The sequence below is a fragment of the Tupaia chinensis genome, unplaced genomic scaffold (genome assembly GCF_000334495.1).
Source record: "Tupaia chinensis unplaced genomic scaffold, TupChi_1.0 Scaffold144058_1, whole genome shotgun sequence".
NCBI lineage: Eukaryota > Metazoa > Chordata > Mammalia > Scandentia > Tupaiidae > Tupaia > Tupaia belangeri.
The window spans coordinates 238,850-263,570 of record NW_006203910.1 but is presented as its reverse complement, the minus strand read 5'-3'; the positions used below and the strand labels follow the sequence as shown (position 1 = coordinate 263,570).

The following is a 24,721-nucleotide window of genomic DNA, read 5'->3' as shown; positions in this document are numbered from 1 at the left end:
ACGCGCCCTATAGCGAAAAACCTCTCCAAAAAAAAAAAAAAGATTAAGTATACTTCTCATAGAGTGGTAGGCTGGAATTCTCCTGTTTTGGAATTACTCGTTCAAAGGCATTATCTATGGATAAAGTCATGGAATGGGTTATTGATACTTGTACTGTTTGTCTCAGTTGGTAATCCCCAACTTCAATCAGCATCCTATCCTCCCTATTGGTTCTTTAAGACTTTCCAGTCCACATTCTGTATAGTCCGGGTTACTAGCTTTTACATACTGTCATTTAATAGTTCAAATAACTTTTCTCTGAGCACTATCTCCATATACCTTTTTATCTTATGCTTCAACTGCATAATACGAATAAATCTAATGTCCCTTTCTTCTATATTGACTATCTAGAGATCTATGGTCTTATTTCAGAAAAATTCCCCATTTATAATTTTTATACACAATGACCATTATTCATGAATAATATTTCCATAATATTTATAAATCAAGATGAGGATGTTACATGGTGCCATGGTATGGTCGATGCAGGACATGCTATTTTCTCTCATTTTATTCATCACAGCAGAAGGGTTATTTGCCAGTCTCATAATGCTAGCTGATTATAGACTACAGCTTTAGATTCCCTACTAAACTGACTTTGAACCCTAATCCTCAAGCATTGGTTCCAATGATGGAGCAAGGGAAATGGCAATTGGCTCCATGCACAATATCTTGCCATTTCATTGTGAGACTTGAAGTATTTGGTTACAGTGTTAGTCACAGCTGAAAATCTAGGTATTAGCAAAATATTAGGCTGTCTCACAATAAACATTACAGCAAAGCTACAATATATTATTAAGATTTCTGATACTACTAATATGATCCATGTAGAAAGAGAGAACATACCAAAACAAGAAAAGTTCTGTCTTCTCCTTGGAAAGCATGCTGGTTGCATGAAAAATAATTGGCTATTTGAAGGTGTAATTTATTGGAAGTGGAAATATATCAATATTACAATCTCAATGTCATTAATGCATACTTACTGTGCTTTTGTTTTATGCTTGCTTTAACTACATGCTGCTCCCTGATATATTATTATTTTATCATTTATACATAGATAACAGTCTATGTTTGCAGCATATCAATTCACTCAGTTTTCTTAATTTTAGAATTGCATTATGCCACACTGTCTTATCAGATAAAGAGGTAAAATGCATTAGTTTGGATCCTAGCACTTGCAACCATTTGTACTGAGATCTTGCCAGAAGGTACTTCCTCTTGGGACCAGCAGTTAGCATAATGGCTATGTCGCTGGACTCCCATGTAGTCAACCGTGGTTCGAGTCTTGGACCCAGTGGCTTAAACTCATGCTGGGCGCAGGTGCGTGCATGCCCAGGATCCCGAGAGGAGAATGGAGGAGAAAGGATTGCGGCATGGCCATCCCTCCGGGGGGAGGGTGATTTCTCGCTTTCCATCTCTCTGTCTCTCTGTCTTTCTGGTGAGGGCATGGGCCTGATAGCAAAAACCTCTCCAAAAAAATAAATAAAGTACCTCCTCTTTATATTTAAGAAAATAAAGGGATTTTCTAAGCAAATAAATATAGTAGCAGAGATTAGAAAGACATTTATATTGCTTACTAAAATAAGTTTACATGGTTAGTAAAATAAGTTTCGTTGGAATAATTTTTAAAGTGCTTGTTTGTAATCAAAGCTTGGATAACTTTTATTTTATTGCCAAAGGGCATATGTACGTGATAGAGAGAGAGAGAGAAAGCACCCTCTTCCCAATGGGATGTGGTCATAGCACAATATTTTTTTCTCCATTCCTCCTTCCCATCCGAAATCTGGGCGTGCACAGGCACACACATGTCCGGTATGATTTTCAAGCTGCTTGAGCTGGTATTTGAACCACGATAGGCCATGTGGCTATTGGCTTCCAATACGCAATGCTTAACCACTGTGCTATGAGGCTACCCTCAGTGTATTTCTTATTATTCCTTATCTGTACATTGAAGTAGATTCCCTAGGAACTCACTATATAATACTTCTTTCAGCTCATTTATATTACTGTGCTTATTTGAAATGATGGAACTGCATTTCTTTCCAAATATTTTGTTAACTTAGATTGATCATTCAAATTTCTTCCATTATAGTGAGTTACATTAAAAATAATACATGATTAGGAGTCAGGTTACATGGATTCTCGTCTTAGCTGTGCCCATTGCCAACTATATGATGTTAAGTAACTCATATAATGTCACTAGCCCTTGGTTATTTAATTTGGAAAATTAGACATTTCTATTCTAATTCTAAAATGTAATAATTCTGTGAAAGTTGCCTGTATTAGTCAGGATTCATGTTCATATCATATTTTAGATATGGCAAGTGTATTAATACATTAAATGTGCAAATCACGGATACATTGACAAGAGCCTTCTCAGAGAACTTGCTCTATACACAACCCCTAAGTAGGACAGGATTGCTTTTTCTTTTTTTGGGGAGAGGTTTTTTCTTATTGGGCATGTGTGCTCTCCAGAAAGACAGAGAGACAGAAAGCAAGAAATCGCCCTCCAGGGGGGATGGCCACGCTGCAATCCCTTCTCCTCCATTCTCCTCTCGGGATCTTGGGCACACATACACACTTGCCCGGCGTGAGTTTAAACCACAAAGTCCAGGATTCAAACTGCGGTCGACTACATGGGAGTCCAGTGACATAGCCATTACACTAACTGCTGGTCCCAGGATTGCTTTTTAACATGATTCTAAACCTTAGCTGTTAGCTGACCAAATTAGAAATGGACACCTGGCATGAGGTGGGCCTATCAGATAATGAGTATTTTCTGTAGAATTTGGAATTGAGGTATCAAGACAGTTGGACAATTAAGCAAAAAGATGCCAGAAGAAAAATACCAAATGAAATTTTGGCCAGAGTCAGCTCCAAAACAAATCTAAGTCATTGTGAGGCTGAAAGTATGAAGAGTCAGAGAACCATGAGAAAAATATAATTAGCTTTGCAATGAAAAACAGGAGAGGGAACCAGCAGTTAGCGTAATGGCTATGTCGCTGGACTCCCACATAGTTGACCGTGGTTCGTGTCCCGGACCCGGTGGCTTAAAACTCACGCCGGGCGCGTGTGCGTGTGTGCCAAAGATCCCGAGAGGAGAATGGAGGAGAAGGGATTGCGGCGTGACCATCCTCCCTGGGGGGTGATTTCTCACTTTCTGTCTCTATGTCTCTCTCTGTCTGTCTAGCGAGCGCATGCGCCCTATAGTGAAAATCTCTCCAAAAAAAAAAAAAAAAGAATAAAATGGATGCCCAAATAGAGACAGAGATGAGAAAAACCTATGAGACATGAAAGAGGAAAAAAGTGCTTTCAGTTCCTGACTTTTTAGTGTCAGTCTCAGTATACACAAATATTTTGGGTTTAGTCCTTGGACATCTACAAGATTGTCTGTTATATCCATACAATAAACTTGCCTTGATTTATTTTAATATGGCTGGAATTCTGAGCTCCCAGTAAGAAGAACATAGAAGTGATCACCAACTGATTTTTGTTTAACCTTACATAACAGAATTGTGCTAAGTGCTATTAGGGAAGCAACATTAGAAGTAAAGTTCAATATAGGGTCTTTTAAAATAATGGGTTGTTGAAAAAGTCATGTCATATTTTTCTATGCAAATATGCATCATGACTTTTCTGACAACTCAATATAATCTTAAAGATTATTCTGGGTTAAAAAAATGATCACACTTAAAAAAGAGTAAATTCTGTTTGCCAGTGTTTTTCTTATTTTATATATCTTAAATAAAAATATGTACCTCAGATAAACTATAGTAATACTATACATTTGAGTCATTATAACGTTTATGTGCTTGTAATTATTATATGATGAATAAGGATAATTCATTACAAGCATGTATGCAGGATGACGTATTTGTAGTGAATTGTTCTGGATGTTGCTTGGAAGATTAACTATCATTTCTATTGATACCTAATTTATTCACTGGGATCTGTATTTGGGGAAGATATCGTGCATTCTGCTTTTAATCCTAGTACTCCTACTGTTACCAAAGACGTGCTCTGCTGCCCATCACAAGAGGGTGGGGTCTTTTATAGCTCCAGAAGCAAGAAGGTGGTATGGGATGCTATTGTTTACCACTTTCCAAGTGGTTAATTAGGGGCTGAAGGTGGAGTCAGTCTCACATTGTTTGGTACTAGTGGGTGAGGTTGATTGATGTTAAGATATGGAGTGATACTGCTTTCCAACACTGGATTGATTGGTGCTAGGATTTAGGACACCTTCCACTTCTGAGTCTGTTCTTGTGACTCACATGCTATTTTTTTCATTCCCTTGCCAACAGTAGTTTCCTTCCCCCTGCAGCTGGGATCAATTCTATGTCATTCAATCTTCGTGATCTCATGGATCCCATATGCAACTTTACATAACAATAGTACTAGGGTTCTTTTTCCCTATTTTTTTATATTACATTTAATCACATATATCTTTACAGTATATGACATTTCTTTTTCCAGCATGATTACCATGCATATCGGTCAAGACAAAGACATTACTATCCACATCAGCAGCAGCAAATAGATTGCTATTTTTTTTTTCAGATTATTACTACTATTTTTTATTCTTATTTTATAAACATTCAATCACTATACATCATTTGGCTTCTAAAGAGAATTTACCTAACGTGAAATACTTCTCAGACCAGTCCAGTTGAAAATACTATACATATTATTATCAATAGGTAATAATGTGGGACCATTTCTGTGTCCCACAAATGTCACGCCTATTTTTACTCCTGCTTTCCTTCTCTATACTCTTCCCTTATACTCCCACCCACATTCTATACTGTCTTCAGTGTCCATAACTATTTTTACTGCTTTTATGCCCCCCAATATTTCAATCTCTACCATAGAGTCTAGGTAGTCAGTATATATTAAGTGGATACATAGAATATCTTTCTTTCATAGCATAACTTGCTTCACTCAACAATAAATCTTCCATATTGGACAACTTTCTATCAAATGCCAGTGTCTTTTTTTTTTTTAATGGCTGAACATTATTCCATAGAGTAGATGTGCTATACTTTTTCAATCCATTTCAACTGTTTCTGGACATTTGGGTTGGTTTCCATGTCTTAGTATTTGTTAATAAAATAATGCCACAATAAACATTTATGTGCAAGTACTTTTTTGACTGAGCATTCTCCTGTCCTTTGGGTAGATACTCAGAAGTGGAATTGCTGTATCAAATGGTGGTTCTGTGAGTAGGTCTTTGAGAAACCTCCATAATGTTTTCCACAGTGGCTGGACCAATATACATTCCCACCAACAGTGTAGGAGAGTTCCCCTTTCACTCCAACCTCACTAACACTTATCACTTTTGTATTTTTAATCTTCGCTATTCTGACAGGGATTAGGTGGTATCTCATTGTGGTTTTAATCTGCATCTCCCTTATGATGAGGAGTGTTGAGCATTTTCTCCTATGCTTTTATGCTGTTCATATGTCTTAGAGATATTTTTTGTTCAGCTCATTTTCCCATCTTTTAATTGGATTAATCATCTTTTTTGAGTAAACTGCTTGAGTTCCCTGTGGATTCTGGTTATCAGTCCCTTATCTGGGACATAGTTCACAAAAATATTCTCCCATCCTTAAGGGTTGTTCATTCTCAGTAATTACTGTGTCCTTAGCTGAGAAGAAACTTCTTAATCTGATATAGTCCCACTTGTCTATTTTTTGGTAGGGGTTATTGACTGTGCTTTGGGGTCTTATTTAAGAAGTCTTTGCCTAACCCAATGTCTCCCAGAGTTTCCCCAGTGTTTTCCACCAGTAGTTTTATAGTTTGAGGAATTAGGTTCAGATCTTTAATCCATTTTGAGTTGATTTTTGTTAATGGTGAAAGATGGGGATTCAGTTGCATCTTTCTGCAGGTGAATAATGGATTGACTGGTATCCTTTGTCAAAAATCAGTTGGCTGTAAGCTCTGCGTTCTCTATTCTATTCCATTTTTTCCCCAATACCATGCTCTTTTAATTGTTGCAACCTTATAGTATATATTGGGGTCAGGGAGTGAGATGCCGCCCACTCCACTCCTCTTGTGCAGGATTGCTTTGGCAAGATGAGGTCTTTTATGATTCCAGCAAAATTCTATGATTGTCTTTTCTAGATCTGTGAAGAATGTCTCCGGTATTTTGACTGGGATTGCATTAAACATGTAGATTAATTTGGGTAGAATTGCCATTTTGATTATATTCTTCCAATCCAGAAATATGGGATGTCCTTCCACTTTTTTGTGTCGTTTTAAATATCTTTATTAAAATTTTTACAGTTTTCTTTGTAAAGGTCTGTGACTTCCTTAGTTAGCTTTATCCCTAGGTATCTTATGCATTTTGTGGCTATGGTAAAAAGGATTCCTTTTTCCAGAGCTACCTCATTGAACTTGTTGTTCATATATAGAAATGCTATATATGTATCCTGACAATGTTCTGTATTCATTTATTACTTCAAGAAGTCTCTTCATGGAAACCTTTAGATCTTTTAAGTATACCATCATGTCATCTGTGAATAAAGATATTTTCAACTCTTCTTTGTCTATTTGAATGCCTTTTATATTATTCTCTTTTCTGATTGCATTGGCTAAGCCTTCCAGTGCTATATTGAAAAGAAGTGTAGAAAGTGGGCAACCTTGTCTAATACCAGTTTTAGGTGGAAAAGCTTTTAGCTTTTCCTCATTCAGTATAATGTTAAGTATAGGTTTTCCATATATGGCTTTTTTTCTGTTGAGAAATGTCCCTTCTATACCAATCTTGCTGAGAGTCTTAATCATGAAGGAATGTATTTTACCAGATGTTTTCTCTGCATCGATTGAAATGATCATATGGTTTTTATCTTTCTTTCTGTTAATATGGTATATTATATTTATGGTCTTATGTATGTTTAACCACCTTTACATCCCTGAAATAAAGCCTACCTGGTCGTGATGAATAATCTTTTTTATATATTGTTGGATACACTTTGCAAGTATCTTGTTGAGAATGTCTACATTTCTACTCATCAGAGATACTAATCTGTAGTTTTCCTTTTTGTCATGTCTTTATCTGTCTTGGGAATGAGGATGATGGAGGTTTCATAAAATGAATTTGGGAAGTTTTCTTCCTTTTCGATCTTTAGAAATACACTTATTTTTTTGGAGAGGTTTTTGCTATAGAGCATGTGCTTGCCAGAAAGACAGAGAGAGACAGGGAGACAGAAAGTGAGAAATCACGCCCCAGGGAGGATGGCCACGCTGCAATCCATTCTCCTCTCAGGATCTTGGGCATGCACACATATGCACCCAGCGTGAGTTTAAGCCACCGGGTCCAGTACTAGAACCGCAGTTGACTACATGGGAGTTCAGTGACAGCCACTACGCTAACTGCTGGTCCTAGATATTTAGAAATAATTTGACTATCATGGGGATTAACTCATCCTTAAAAGTTTTTTAGAATTTAGGACTTTTTGTTGGGAGGTTATTTATTGCTGTTTCAGTCTCATGCTTGTTATGGGTGTATTCAGGTTTTCTATATCCTCCGGATTCAATTTTGGTGGATTATCTGCATCTAGGAATTTGTCCATCTCTTCCATGTTCTCTTGTTTGTTGGCATATAGTTGCTCATAGTATCCTCTAATGATGTTTTGTATTCCTATTATGTCTGTTGTAATGTTGCCTGTTTCATTATATATTTGATTTATTTGGTTTCTTTCTTACTTTATCAGTCTAGCTAATGGTGTGTGGATTTTGTTAATCTTTTCCAAGGAACAGCTTTTGCTTTCATTTATTTTCAGTATAGTTTGTTTATTTTCTGTTTATTTCTGCTCAAATGTTTATAATTTCTTTTGACCTGGCATTTAGTTGTTGTTTTTTCCCAACTTCCTGAGGCACAATGTTAGGTTGTCTATTTGCCACCTTTCCATCTTTTTTCTATGCACACTAATTGCAATACATTTCCCTCTTATCACTGCTTTTGTTGTGTCCCATAGACTGTGGAAACTTCTGTACTTATTATTATTTGTTTCCATATATATATTTTTTTGTGATAGGGCACATGCGCTCACCAGAAAGACAGAGAGAGACAGAGAGATAAAAAGCCCCCCAGGAAGGATGGCCACACTGCAATCTCTTCTCTTCCATTGTCCTCTCAGTTTCTTGGGCATGCACACACACACGCCTGGCATGAGTTTAAGCCACCAGGTCTGGGACTCGAACTGCGGTCAACTACATGGGAGTTCAGTGACATAGCAGTTATGCTAACTGCTGGTCCCTCCATAATTTTTTGATTTCAGACTTAATTTCTTTGGTAGATAAATCATTAAGAAGTAGGTTGTTTAGTTTCCTTGTGTTTGTGTATTTTCGGGGCCTTTTCTTGAAATTAATATCAAGGTTAATTCCATCATGGTTAGAGAAGATGCTGGATATAGTTTCTATGCCTTTTAATCTATAAAGGCTTGATTTGTGTCCTATCATATGATCAGTCCTTGAAAAGGTTCCATGCAGGGGTGGGAAAAATGCATATTTTGTGATCTTAGGGTGGAAAGTTCTATAGATGTCAGTCAAGCTCATTTGATTTATAGTATCGTTTAGGTCCTGTATCTCTCTGCTTATTTTTTGTCTAGTAAATCTATCTAAAGGAGATAATGGGGTCTTGTGATCCCCAACAATTATAGTATTGCACCTTATCTCTCCTTTTAGCCCCCATAGTCTTTCCTTCATATGCTTAAGTGCTCCTGAGTTGGGTGTATAGATATTTATAAGCATTATGTCTTCTTGATGAATTAGCCCATTTACTTCTATATAATACTTTCCTTTGTCTCTTCTTAAAATTTTTGTCTTTAAGCCTATTTTTTCTGAAGTCAGTATGCCAACTCCACCCCCCCTTTTTTTTTTGAGAGGTTTTTGCTACAGGGCACGTGCATTCACCAGAGAGACAGAGTGAGACAGAGAGACAGAAAAGCAAGAAATCACCCCCCCCCCCAGGGGATGGCCAACCCCACATCCGGGGATGGCCATGCCACAATCCCTTCTCCTCCAGTCTCCTCTCATGATTTTGGGCATGCATGCACATGTGCCCTGCGTGAATTTAAGCTACTGGGTCCGGGACTGAAGCCGTGGTCGACTACATGAGAATCCAGTGATGTAGCCATTATGCTATCTACTGGTCCCAGTAAGGTACATTTATTTCTTTTAGACAACAGATAGAAGTTTTCTGGTGTTTTATCCATTCAACCAGCATGTGTCTCTTGATTGGAGAATTTAATCTATTAACATAATATGTTTTTATTGATATTTCTGGACTTATTCCTATCATTAAGTGAGCCATTATATTGGCTGTATATTTTTTCTCTTATATCTGTCTGTTTGACTTTTCAGATTTCCTGGTATAGCATTCCCTTCAGAATTTCTTGAAGAGCTGGTCTGGAGTTGGTAAATTATTTCAGGCTTTGTTTATCAGAGAATGTTTCAATCTTTTTTTCCCCCCCATATGAAGGATAATCTTGCCAGGTATAGTGTTCTTGGGTGAAATTGTTTTTTATTTAACACTTTGACTTTATTTCCCCATTCTTTCCTTGCCTGCATTGTTTCTGATGAGAGGTCCAATGTTAGCCTGATGGTATAACCTTTGTAAGAAATGTGATATTTTCCTCTTGCCAATTTTAGTATCTTGTGTTTGTCTCTGGTTTTGGCCAATCTGGCTATGCTTTACCTTGGAGAGCATCTTCTTGGGTTGATTTTATTTGGGGTCCTGTGTATTTCTTGGGTCTGGATATTCGAATGCCTCTCTAGGCTTTGAAAGATTTCTTCCAGGATTATATTGATTAAATTATCAATGCTCTTATTAATTTCTTCCTCTTCTGGGATACCAGTTATCTAGATGTTTGGGTGCTTGATGGTATCTAGTATTTTTCATATGTCATCCTCATTTTTCTAGGTTGTTTTCTCAGTTTTTTTGATAATTTTTTCTAGGTGAGAGGTTTTGTGTTATATATTTGAGATTCAATCTTCTGTATGATCTAATATACTTTTAATACTAGGGAGGTTTTAATTTATTTTTGTCCCATTCTTCATCTCTAACAATTTTGTTTGATTATTTTTTATGGTATCTATTTCTTCTTTCAAATCATGGAAGGACTTCCTCCTCTCCTGGAACTCGTTGTCTCTTTTCACTTGCATCTCATTTAGTTTGGGGACTATAAATATTCTGAATTCCTTATCTGACATTTCCACGAGTTCCATTGTGTTGTCTGTGGGTGATGAGAAATTGATATTTTCTCTTGAGGGAGAGACATTTTGTTGGTTGCTCATATCTTGTGTCTCTGCAATGGTTTCTAGTCATCTGGTGATCTATACATTCCTGTCCAAATAATTGGAGGATCTCTGAGCATTCAAAGGTGTTCAGGAGTAGGCCACTGGAGATCTCTCTTCTGCTCTGCCTTCCTGTTGCTCACCCACACCTTGTACTGGTGATCTCACTGATCCTGGGTGATACAAAGATACAAAGTCATCTCTGTTTCTAGAGAACAGGTGTGCTTGAAACTGAGCTGATGACCTTCAAATCAGTAACAAAGAAGAGATCACGCAGCATTACATGCGCTATACAAAACACTGAAACCTGAGAGTACAAAAGCAAGTGGGGGAAGGGATGAGTCACGGGAACCAGCCATTAAGCCTTCCAGCTGCAGGTGATCTGAGGTCAGCAAGGCCCTTTGCTGGAATGGGTGTCTGGATGGGGTAGGGAGGGGTGCAAACTCATCTCAAAGTCCCAAGCAACAAACCTGAGAGTCCAGAGGCAAGTGGGAGAGGGAATAAGCCACAGATCCCAGCCATTAAGCCATCCAGTCACAGGCGGCCTGCTGTCCACCAAGGCCCTTCACTGGAACGGGTGTCCAGATCCATACTAGATCTTCCCTAGGTCAGTTCTGTCTGGCTACAGTACTTCATGTAAAATTCAAAAAGTTAAATTGTTTTTAATGATCCATGCAAGATATATTATAAAGAAGGAAACCTGAATTTATTCTCATATTACTAGGAATTTTTTTAAATTTAGTGTGTTTTCTGAATTAATTTTGTAAAGTCTGTATTGTTTGTTATTTGTGGCCCCTGAAGTCTCTACATGGTTTGCTTAGTGCCAGCTAATGACGGAATAGAGCTTTTCTTAAAGGCCTAGAACTAATATGTCTTCCAGTCTTTGTCAAGTGTTTGTGTGTGTCTGACATGCTTTCAACATAGCCAAGGAAGTTACCTCTTCCTTAGCCTTCACTTACTGCTTGTTCAGAGGCTTAAGGTTCACTCAAAGTAAGATTTTAAGACTTTCTAAGGTCTTTTTTTGGGCATGTGTCTAACTCTACACATGTGTAGAGTCCTAGGGATGTATGTGGTTTTCTATATTCCCAGGAACATGATAAAAGCTCCTTTGTATAGCTCATTCCCTAGCTTTTCCTTTTAAGCTTTTTGGTTAGTCTGGTATTCCTTCCATCTCTTATGCTCTGCTTCAGGAAACTGAGATATTTAAAAATTGCCTCTGATCATTTTTTAGAATAAATATTCTCAGGAGTAAAAGATATTTGCACTGGAAAATCTCCAACTCTGATAAAATAACGACAACCTCGTGAATTGTACCTTTGAAATAACTACTAAGTGAAATAATGGCTTTTCTCTGGAATATATCTTTGAAGAAACTACTAACCTATCCTCCCCTATCTAGTTGTTACCATAATGGCAGCTGTTGTTTCCACGGCTATCATGGAGTTATAGGGATAAGGAAAATTAGAACACTTTAAAGCTTGCTGTTCTTAACTGACATTCAGCCATTTTAATTTGAAGAAATACTCCTCAGTTAGTTGTAAAGTCCTGGTTAATTTTTAGAGGTAGTGAAAATTCTGCACCTGTCAGTATTTTTGTCTGTGTTCTCATTGATTTTTCAGGAGAGAGAGATTTTTGAGGTCCATATTCTGTTATTTTTGCTGAATGCACCTCTTTTCTGTTTCATTCTATGTTCTCTCACCATAGAAAGCCTTTCTCTGCTTCAGCTTGCACATAAAAAATCTGACCAGCCTGACTGTTCTCAAGTTTATTTCACATCAGTTCAAGTGACAAATCTGGTTCAGAAGAAATCTCACACTTTTTATTCCAAAAGTAATCTGATTTGGTACAAGTTCATGTAGTAGTCACTTCTGGGCCAATTAAATGTGGTCAGGATGACATATAATACTAACATGGAATAAGGGGAAATTTCTCTAAGAAAAATAATATATTTGGCCTCATTACAAATGACCCCAAGTGGCATATATTACATGAGGATATCTCTAGCAAATATTCAATAATAAACAGTCAATATATTTTGAAATGATGACTGGGCGATACAAAAAGGTAAATTAGGAAGTTTTTAGTTATAGATATAAAATCATTATAAACTTCATTCTCACCATCCAGAGGTGACATGTATGTTGACACAGATATTTGTAATCACATGCAAATGTATTAGGAGCACTTTCCTATGTCATTAAATATCCTTCTTAAATTTGAGAATTTAAGGTTTAGAAGTATTTTCTTTATAATTCCAAGGTTCTCTAGACCTCCATAGTCACAGGTACTAATGGGTTCACCTTAACCATTATAGCTCAAATGCTACAAGTTATTTTCCTTACATAATTTATTAGTTATAGTTATTTTGCTTATAAGGTAGACCTTCAAATGTCCACATCATTTTTACTTCTCTAGGAAATGTCCCATCCATGATCACGAACATTATTGTACAAAAATTCTTGTGTACATAGCTATACAGGTAAAGTTAATTAACAAAAGAAGTTTTTTTTTTATGCATTCAATCACTGTATATCACTACAGCTTGCAAAATGAATTTTCCTTTTTTAAGCAAACAATAGGGGTAAAAAATAAGATTGGTAAGAGATTGCCTAATGGAAGAATCAGAAACTGACTATTAGGACTGACTATTTAAGGACACTTTTTTAATACCTGACTTTCAATTCTGTTGAAAGGGTAAAAATCAAGGTACCTAGTATAATATTCATTTTTAATGCATTCAATCACTGTATATCACTACAGCTTGCAAAATGAATTTTCCCAGCATGAACATGTTTTTTTTTAAACTATTTGCTGAAAGAGTATAAATCTGACATTCTTAATATATCTTGTCTAATTGCTCTTTAGGCTGATTTTTAACAGCTTTCTTTTGATGAGATTTTGTAAAATCTTTTTTAAAGATAGATTTTTGCTATAGGGCGTGTGGTTTCACTGGAGAGACAGAGAGAGAGACAGAGAGACAAGTGAGAACTCACCATCCACGGGGAATGGCCATGCCACAATCCCGCATGCATGGTGCCTAGTCTGTTTCAAGCTACTGGGTCCAGGACTCAAACCATGGTCAGGCATTTGGGAGTCCACTATGCATTTGCTGGCCCCAAGGGATTTAAAAATCTGATAAAAGAAGCTCTTCCATGTACCTAATATTTCACCAACTTAAGTAAACATTTTTTTTTCCTGAATATCATACTGTGTTTCTTGAAGGATCTAAATTTACTGTGACAAATTACACCCCTCCACATTCTTTGGTCAAGCCAAAATAATAATGTTTCCATCATTACATAATAATTTGCTACATCAATTTATTGTATAATATACACATTTTGTTCCACTTTTAATAATGATTTTGTACTCTATTTAAAGTAACTTTGCATTCATGAATAAAAAGATACCCCTTGTGGTACTGTAGCTATGGGAGGAATGTTACTGACGTCCCTGAAAGTATGACGATGGCTATTCACTACCTCTTGATGGTTGCATCTTTTTTGGGTATAAGCTCCTAGGAAAAGCTTTTAGTCCAATTTTAATCTTCAATTTTCAAGGCAATGTTCATTCAATTTATGCTGCTGCACATTCAGAAAGTCAATTTATCAATAATCTGTGATCTTGGGCAATAATTATGCTATGCTCCCTAGAGTTACATGTCTTTCATTTGGCTGCTTGTTTAAACTGGCAAGTCTGTGTTTTTCTTTCTTGGATCTTCTTGTTTTATTTTATAAGTGTAAGACTGCAGGAGATTAAAGAGTCAGTGTGCATAGCAATACCAATGATAAGTGCAAAATTTGAAGGAATACTGTACAGATTTTACTTGAAAAACTGAAATTAACCAGATTGAACTGAATTCTAGGTTGTTTAAATATGGTTGAGGGGCAATGACCAGTTTATAGCCAGGTATTTTATTAGTTGGAACATTAAGCCAAACGTCATTAATGATAGCAATGTTTTTATTCAATTTTTTTCAAAATTTAATTACTTATGTGTAACTAGAAATTGTTCTAATCTGGAGTTTCAAAGAAACGGCATATTCTCTGTCCTGAAGATGCACATTTTTTATTCATTCTGCAGATACAAACAAGTACACTTAACGGGAATCCTTTGTACAAATTGAAACATCAGTTATATTAGCATAGTTATTAAATTAAGTAGTATGTATACTAAGGTTATCTATATTTTCTACAGCATCTAGACAGAAGGAGCAGTCAAATTTCAATCGCTTTTGTTTTCCTCTATGTTAGTGTATTACATAGGACTCTCTCAGCAAGAAAACACAGTTTTAGGTGCTATTATTGCTTCAGAGGATTTTCCTATCCCTTGTTAGTTGCTGGGGCTATTCAGGCGGGTACATACATTCTAGCACAGTTGAGGCACTGCAAGTGCCACAGTATGCTGTAGAAAAATCCGACTTTTCTCCATAATAATGTTCCTCCATTATTATGCATTAATGATGTAAATGAATATGTCATAATTGGGGATATGGGAGGTATACTACCTTTCTTCAGAACCAGTATGAAGCAGTGACCTGGATATACCCAGTAAACTCTCAAATGGACTGTTACAAGTGCTCAAATGGCTGAGAAAGGGGAAAGGGTCCGTAAGTTTATTTTGGCTTTCATATAAATTTATACCTTGAGTTATAACTTAAACTTTTTAGATATAAAGATATTTTTGTTATTCATTGTCCTTTTTTACTTTCAAGTGGTTCAAAACTTCAGTAGAGAATGCAACTGTTACTTTTGGAGCATTTCCAAAGATGCTAAAATCTTTAGCTCACTGCTTTATGGAGTCTCGCATGGACCAGAGCTCTTGGTGTTTTATGTGTGTGCCTTCTACTCTCCCAGCACTGAGGCATGAGTCTGTGATGGTCTTGACTAGGAGACAAATCTGAGAGATAGACAACTATGTTGCACAGTGACTGTCCTTTCCACTCTGATGGGTGAAGACTTTCTCACTGGGTCAGGCTCATTGGTCATTGCTGGTTCCTTCTTTTCTAGGAAACAGTTTTTCCCCAGGAGGCTCCTCAGGCTCATATGCTACACCAGTTCACCAGTGGTACCCAACAAACCTTAATCCCAGTTTATGCTCAAGCTGTGGAGGAGAGGGAGCCCATAGATCAGTTGTTCTCAGTGTGCAGAAATGTCATGGACTCAAGCCAAATGCTACAAGCCAGGGAGCAAAGTTCAGAACCAGGAGCCCAGGTCAGGCTGCAGTAACTTGTCAGTCTACAGGTACAACTATGGCCAAACTCAGAAAGTTCTGGTGTAACAAAGCCAAGGGCAAGATCAAGTGTACAATCAGAGGCTGTGACTAAGGTCTTAGCTGGGTATAGAGTCATGGGATGGGGAGGGTGTCCTTGGTCCAGCAAAAAGTACCATTGTTGAACCAAAGAAACTTTAAATAATAGACTTTCAGAGTTCTAAGGAACCCTCCAGATAATATAATCATAGTAATTTTAAAAATTTTGAATCCATTTAACATTAGATGTTATTTGGACCAGTTGGTTAGCGTGTTAGTTAACGTGGCTGGATCCCACATGACCAACTGCATAGTTGGAGTCCTAGACCCAGTGGCCTGAAAAATACACTGGGTGCGTGTGTGATACCCAAAATACTCAGAGGAGAATGGAGGAGTAGGGATTGCAGTATGGCCAGCCCCTGGGGGTGATTTTCTCACTTTCTCTCTGTCTCTGTCGCCCATCTCTGGCAAGCACATGCACCCTAGTAAAATAAGTAAGTAAGTAAATAAATAAATATTCACATTAATTTGCTCAAAGAAACTCATTATTTCCAATAAAATTCAGAGGTTGGTTGACATAATGCTTAAGGAGTACAGGCACTCATGCCAGATAGCCTGGGTTCAAATTCCATCATCACCATTTACCCTACCTATGTGACATTTTTGGACAAGTTTCATTGTCCTACATCTTTGGGTTTTGTTTCTTACCATCTGTAAAATGGGGAAAAACAGTAAAAATAAATACACATATTTTTAAAATAGTAAAAATAAAACCTCAGTGCTATTGTAAGGTAAATAAATTAGTATATGTAAAGTGTTTTTTTTTTTTTTTTGAGAGGTTTTTGCCATAGGGCACATCTGCTTGCCAGACAGAGAAAGCTGAACAGAGAGACAGAAAGCGAGAAATCACCCCCCAGGGTGGATGGCCACGCCGCAATCCCTTCTCCTCCGTTCTCCTCGGGATCTTGGGCACGCACGCACACGTGCCCAGCATGAGTTTAAGCCACCGTGTTCAGGACGCCAACCGCGGTTGATTACATGGGAGTCCAGTGACATAGCCATTACGCTAACTGCTGGTCCCATTATCTGTAAAGTTTTTAAATAGTCTAGTACACATTATGTTCTAGGTAATTTGGAACATCAGATGAAAGCAAAATGTCCCTGTTTGGAGGATGAGTGGATATGGACACTGCAGAGCCCCACTCTCCCTTAGCTTAGAACATGATAGCCTCCATGAAGGTTCATTGATTTCTTGTGCATTTTAGAGCTTACTTTTAAAATCACTGCTGCAATGCAACCGTCATCAAGTCCAAGAGCCCTCCGTAGAGTACCTATTTAAAATATGGACATGTGAATCTGCTTACAAAGTTACTAGAAGGAGACAAGTAATGGGTGAGGAAAGGAAAGGGCTCAGAAAAAAGAAAACATGTAACAGACACAAGAAAGTTTTCTGTCGATGATGATAAATATGGTAATGTCCTTGACTTGATTAAAATATACTTTATGCATGATGGGAAAAACGATGTTGCAAGCTATAAAGATGCACAATAATTAAAGGTAAATAAAAAAAGAGAAACAGTGGTACAAAGAATTTAATTAAAATTCACTTCCAAATTTTAAAGAAAAAAATTGTTAGGTATTTCTAAGTATACCAATTTTTTTTTTTTTAGAGGTTTTTGCTATAGGGCATGTGCGCTCACTCACCAGACAGAGAGAGACAGAGAGACAGAAAGTGAGAAATCGCCTCCCAGGGGGGATGGCCACATCGCAATCCCTTCTCCTCCATTCTCCTCTCAGGATCTTGGGCATGCATGCACACATGCCTGGTGTGAGTTTAAGTCACCAGGTCCAAGACTCGAACCGCGGTCGGCTATATGGGGGTCCAGTGACATAGCCGTTATGCCAACATCTAGTGTCATGTATACCAAATATTAAAGATGCAAAGTCTTCAACTAATTGAGGTTAGAGGTTCCATTGACCCAGGATACAAGAGGATGGAACAGGAGAAACAGTTGTCCTTGACTCTGACAGGCCTAAGATTCCATCTTTGTCACATCTTGACTGTATGACCTTGGGCAAATGACTTTTCTGAATATTTATTTATATCAAAAAGGGATAATCTTACCATATAACCCACAGGTTTGCTATGAGAATTTAAAGATGTATTATACAAGTGTCTGATGCATAATAGTCACTCAGATAAAGCTGCTTGTTATGATTCTACTTTTGGTCCTCTTTATAATTCTAAAGACCAAGAGAAGAAAATCAAGTCATTCTTTAATCAGATTTGATTAAACAAATGACACAAATTCCACTTTCTTTCCTTGTCCTCTTCTGTTTTTTTTTTTTTTTTTTTTCCAAATGTTCTTTATTTGACAATTTTTCCAGACCTCTCATCACCCTGGTGGTCCTTCTTTTACTATTGTTTAGTTTGCTAGCATGTCTAACACTGTGACAATCCAGGCTAATTACCAGTTCTCTACATATGCAGATAAGGGTTCCATCAGAAAGTAGTTTTGAAGTAACCTATATTTTGAAAGGTTTATTTAGTTCCTGGATTATGTTAAGCCTATGCTCCACTGAAACCCAGGTTGAGGGTAGAGAGCAGAGATTTTACCTAAATTATAGTCAAACCATGTCTTTGTTTCTTCCTTCTTGCAGTGACTACATACCCACCCCTCATCAGTCTTTGGTTCATATGATTAGGAAGTATGCGTGCGTGCCTCCAACAGTCTTCTGATATAAGAACACAGGACTTCTGAAATAAGAATACAGGATAGAAAATGCTTCAGATATGAGGGAACTTGGACAAAATTTTCCACAAAGCCTTAGATGCTCTTCTGAAATGACTTTAATTTTTGACTGTTATATCCTATTAAGCTCAAATTTTAAGATGAAGGCCACATAAAACTGCTTCTTGAGAGTAGTGGTAAAGTTTAAGGAGGAATCCAAATCTATACCTCATCATCTCCCCTCCACGATAAACAACCTGTGTTGGATCAAATGAATTGATTAGGATGGCAGCCATTTTTTTTGGTGTTTTCCAACATTTAAAGTCACTTACTGCTTTCTGACTTCACCAGTGTAGACTAATAATTTAAGCTAATATTAGCTAAGGCTAATAATTAATGAACATGGGGGTTTTGTGTTGATTTATATAGAATGACTACCACAGGTCAGTTATTATGCTAGATTCCAGAGATAGGATGGTGATAGAAATGTATGTGGTATGATCTTTGGTCCTGAGAAGATTACGGCCAGCTGTGACTGAACACTTTCTATATAATGTCATAAGCACTATTTCACAGGTATTTATTCGTGCTATGGTATCAGAAAGGAGAGAATTCTGTCTGGTGGGGTTGAACTAGAAGAGGTGGCTTTTATTCTGAGGCCTGAAGGATAAAGAGGAATTTTAAAAATTAACCAGGCTTTGAAAGTTTCAATTTATTGGTTACACATGTATGAGTACATGCACACAAATCTTAATTGTGGTGTACATATGTGCATATATACACATAATTGTGATATTCTGTAAAATGCACACTGTAGTATATATTTTGGTGAGATAATACTTGATTTATTTAAGAAAATATTATTTTTGGACACTTTTTAATTGTTCATTTTTATTTTCTAAACAGAAAGTGCTTACAGTCTCATCGCATTCATTTAAAACAGTTAAGAATGGCTTTAATTGGCAAAACAGCCTAATTATATTCCTTAAAAGTTGTTTTACAGATGTGTTGCTTTTAACAAGTGAAAGGGAAAGCGGTGTGTTTAAATTGTTCTTATCCAGACTTCACTAGTATAGACCTGCCGCCCTCCAATTCATTTGAGGTTGAAAAGGCAGAATATATCTAGATATATGAGTAACAAATGCAGCCAAGCTAATGGATCTTAGTCAATTCTTGGCTGTGAAGAAAACCAATTTTAACCTGGGAAATCGATTGGAAATGTGGGAAACTCAGACGGCAGGAAGCCAGTGACCAGGGCCACTTAAATTGGGTTAGAAATGGAATTTCAGACTACAAAATGCTTTAAGATTTGGAGGAACTAAGCAATCTAGTGATTCTGGTTTGCTAGGAAGAAGTGTTAAACTTCCTGACTATGGAAGAATAGCATATCCTAAGGGAAATTATAATTAAAGCACAACAGATTGTATTTTTCTTTTTCAGAGGAATTGTAAAGAGCAAGACGAATTCAGTGCAGCCTCCCAAAGGACTGTTCAAAGATCTCCAGGTAAAGAAAAATCTGTTCTGGAAACAGGGGAAAAAAGGAAAATGGAATAAAATAAGTCTGCTGCATCAGTTAAGAATTTTAGGAAAGAGATAAAGGCAGCAGGATAGTGAAATGAATTCATGCCTACAGAAGCAGTCCGAGATTAAAAATGGTTACAGGTAATGGAAAGCCTTTATGATTATATAGAGAGATCAGAAACAAAATGCATTGACTAATAAATAGAAGGAACTACAATTAAAAGTGACTGTTACATAGGTGCTTTTTCAAGTCCATAGTTAACAATAACAATGAACTTCTTTTCTAAGAGCTATTTGGACGACTTGGAACTAATGGGAACTAGGGGGGAAAGTGAACAGCCAGGAACTAGTAATTAAATGAGAAAAGAATTACATTAGGGAATAGGAAACCTCCATGTTGGATTCTCATGTCCTCTCTGTGAGCTGTCTTTGCCTCTGCATATCAGACAGTTCTGTTCCTAGGTAGCTAAGCAAAATAGGAAAGTAACAGTGCAAATCAGGTATAAATGTTTTTAAAATAATAGCAAGTCGAATACAGTTGTGTCCCAGGATAGAGATTTTTAAAATTTTTGAGAATTTAGTACTCATGTATAAGAGAATATTAAAAAAACAAAAAACATTCAAAGCTATATTTGAAGGAATAATCAAGGGCTGGTCTCCAATGGGCTGTTAAAAAATACTTCTGATGGAACCAACAGTCTTATCCTTTAAATTATAGTACTCCAGGGAGAGCCAGTTAAATTAGATGCATGCATCTCATGTATTTTGAAGCAACCCCAGGCATGATGATAAAAAAAAAAGGTGAAATTGTATATTTTTTAATCTTCTTGACCCATGCTCTTGAAATATTTCCAACAAGGTTTACCATTGAGTCTTCCTTAAACCTCTTCCTTACCAAAATCTGATGCACTCACGCCCTGTCTTTTCAGAAACCTACTACAATCTAGTAGCTAACGAATCAATTAAACCACACTACTGTGACGTTGCGATGTTATGTGCTTCTGAATTATTTTTTCCTAGAGTTAAGCATTTGAAAATGGTCTTCTGGAGACCAACAATTTAATTTAACAACAACAACAAAATATTCTTCTAGTGAGAATTTCAGGGAAATACGGCAGGCTATCAAGGACAGATTATTTGGATTGAGAAAGCTTAAAAGTGTCCATTTAATCATACCGCCCAGACCCATTTTTTTTGTCTTTCAAACTAAAATTCATTGAGTATTTCATTATACTGTCTGCTGTAATCTACCTACTAGGTGCTTTACCGAGCTTTACTAATTTAATCCTCACAAAACAATTCTTTGGATTAAGTATTACGGTTATGCTCTGATTTATAGATGTATAAACGGAATCTAAGATTAACCTGTTTCATATCACACAGCTAGTAAGTTGTAGAGCCGAGTCTTATACTCACCTGTGTCTGGTTCTAGAGACTTAATTCTTAACTACTTCTCAGAGTGCTTTTATATTTCATTTCCTTTTTATGGAATAAGATTTGCTTCAATGTATGTTACAGTGGACAGGGTAGGGCAGAAATATAGGAAACATCTTTTTTATCCTAAATGACATCTATGTGTAGGAGCATCAGTTAGGGAGTGTTTTTTATTTTTTTAAATTTTTATTTATTTATTTTTTTGTGCTGTCCTTATTGAATCTTCCACTGTAAGGAAGAAAATTAACTAGAACTATATCTGTTGTAGTTCTGGTTGAGCTCAGACATGTTGCCCAAACCATCCATTTTCGTTAGCTACTGTGTGACTAAAGTTTTTCAACATGAGGCTATTTCTCTATGGAGAGGCCAGAAGTTTGCTACATACTGTCTATGACTTGTGTTCAGTTTTAAGAATCCCACCTTTGGGACCAGCAGTTAGAGTAATGGCTATGTCACTGGACTCCCATGTTGTTGACCACTGTTTGCATCCCAGACCCTGTGGTTTAAAACTCATACTGGGCGCGTGTGCGTGGGTGCCCAAGATCCCAAGAGGAGAATGGAGGAGAAGGGATTGTGGTGTGGCCATGCCCCCTGGAGGGTGATTTCTTGCTTTCTGTCTCTTTGTCTCTCTCTGTCTTTCCGGTGAGTGCACGTGCCCTATAGGAAAAACTCCTCCAAAAAGAAAAGGAATCCCACCTTTGACCACACCTAATCCAAGTTCTTCAATAGGTTCATCAATAGTAATGCTAACACTATTCCTCAGTCCCCAGTTGGTCTACCTCTCAGTAGTGGTAAAAGGTGTCAATTTTTGATCATATCAAATGACTAGAGTTATTTATGGCTAAGATGACAATGATGTTATTTTGAGTAGCAAAGAAAATCGGAGCAGAATTTATTGACACAGTGACAAGCATTTTGACAGTTGGGTATATCTACAGTATGCTACAGGTTTTTGCATTCTGGTAATGTATCTGTCATTGTTTTATATGTAATACATATTTTTACCATGATATAATCCTTGCCTACTTGTTTTAAAGTATTTCATGGTTATTCCAACTGTGATTGGTAGAATATTATTAATTTAGCATCATCTAATATGAAACATTAATAGAGATATAACTTAGGTTGTCAGGAAAATTATGACGTGCTTTCCTATGCAAAAATGTGTAATGACTTTTCCTGATGATCCAATACTTTATTTAAGGATAAATCCTTGACCTGAACTATTTTAAAAGATTTAATCAACTATTGAGAATGGGTTTCTGGGATCTAGTAGTATCAAAATGGTCAATTACCTATAGCAATTGTATCCATACTATCTTCTTTTGTTTTCTCTTTTTTTTCCCATATGTTTTGTTATAACATCCCAAATGAGATTAAAAACTCTTCTAGATCAAGAGCAACCTATAATAATTGCTTTCCATCTTTTGCCCCAATTCTTGCCACGTTCAAGAATGACTAAAGGTAGCAGTAGAATAAAATTTGTTGACTTGTAAAAGAAAAAAAAAATAGTCAAGTTAGTTATCTTTTTTTTTTTTTTTGAGAGGTTTTTGCTATAGGGGGTGTGCAGTCGCCCGGCGAGAGACAGAAAGCGAGAAATCACCCCCCAGGGGGGATGGTCACGCCGCAATCCCTCCTCCTCCATTCTCTTCTTGGGATCTTGGGCACGCACGCACACGCGCCTGGCGTGAGTTTAAGCCACCAGGTCCGGGACGTGAACCATGGTCAACTACTTGGGAGTCCAGCGACATAGCCATTACGCTAACTGCTGGTTCCCAAGTTAGTTATCTTCAAATTAAATAATTTTTACCCAGTTCTGATGTTGGAGAGATACCAGTACATGTCCCTTTTTGTACTCTAACTTTTCAGAGTCGTATGTTGACAGCATCTTTTGCAGTTACTTATTCACAAAGCTTCTGATTAGACTCACAGGCATCCGTTGGGGTTTCCGTGATATTTCTGAAACTTTAGTAGGTCTGAGTAAGGTGGTGAAGATGTCATAGGAAGAGGCTGCTTTGATATGAGAAACACTTACTCTTTGTCACTGTCAGATTCAGTACATAAATCATCTGCCAATGTCCCTGGAGAAGTAGTGCCATTCATGTCAGATCATATCTTAAGGTTTTCTGTGGCTTACCAAGACGGGTGATGAATAGAGGTGGGTTATGTGACTGATGTCAGCTAGTAGATTTTGGTTGATATCAGATATACAACTCATACAAGGAAGAGCACGCAATGCTCTTTTGCAGATTTGCAGTGCTACCCTGGCAGTGATGTCCTGCACAAATATTTACTCTGATATTGCATGCTGAATAACAGATGTATGAGGATTCACATTTGAAAATATGTATTCTTGTTTCAAAATGTCAAATTTTACGTAGTATGATGCAAGTACCAACTTTGCACCTCCAACCCTTATTTTCTCATTTTAAAGGGTAGCAAGGTAAAGAGCCCAGTAGAAGTTAATCCAGTCTTAGAAGAGTAGAAAACGCTAGATCAGGCTTAGATGACTTTGGCTCCTTCAATGGATGTAGAATTATTTCCCAGGTGATATCAGGATGGATTTTTTTCAGGACTTCAAATGCCAGATAGATTTGTGACTTCCTCCAAGTCTTTTTTTTCCCCCCGAGTACAAGTGAAATATATACTTTATTAATATTTTGACAGTTTCCATCATTGAACACCAAAACGTTGCTTTTCCAAATTAAAACTAATTAAAAACTATTTAAAGAACTATGAGCAACAACAAATTTAACAGACTTAGGACTGTTCAATAATAGAAACTCAAGCAGCTGACAAAGAAGTTACCAAATGTATTCTACTTCAGTAGTGCAAATCGCACAAACATCATTATAAACTTGTTTTTAATTTAATAATATCTTTGTGATGGCAGAATATTATCTTTATTAACTAGCTGTTTGTCTTTAAGTTTTAATTTCTCAATAAATAAAATATTGCTTATTAAAATGATTTTACTTGTTTTTAATGAAATTAGGTACTCATGCATGAGAAAATAAGGTTTTTATTTTGTCCTAGGTTTCTACATTGGGTTTTCAGCTGGTCTTAAATTAATAATTAATTGATTAGCCCACAGTTTTGCAGGATAATGCCTGACTGAGTAGATAATATGTCTGCAACAGCAGGACCAATCCAGATACCATTAAATGGTGATAGTAAGACTTTGGAGGGACTCACTTCCTTGCTTAGGGATTGGTTGGAACTTGAATATGAAAGGTCTCAGTGGCTGCAGTCAGGAGAAGCAACACGAATAGTGACAAATACAGATTAGTTTTTCTAGTAAATATTTTCAAATTAGATGAGACTATTTTACCTTTAAAAAATTGACCAAGACATAACAGTTATCCAGAGTACGAATCTATATTATAAAATGACAACCACATTTATCATTCAAATTCTTTTTGGGGACTGGCAGGGGGGGGGGGGGGGTAGGG

General features: G+C 36.9%; 1 pseudogene; it reads left to right on the top strand.

Moving 5' to 3' along the window:
- The first annotated feature begins 12,375 nt into the window (after positions 1 to 12,375).
- LOC102494765 (pre-mRNA-splicing factor CWC22 homolog) overlaps positions 12,376 to 24,721 on the top strand; it is a 29,493-nt pseudogene continuing 17,147 nt past the window's right edge.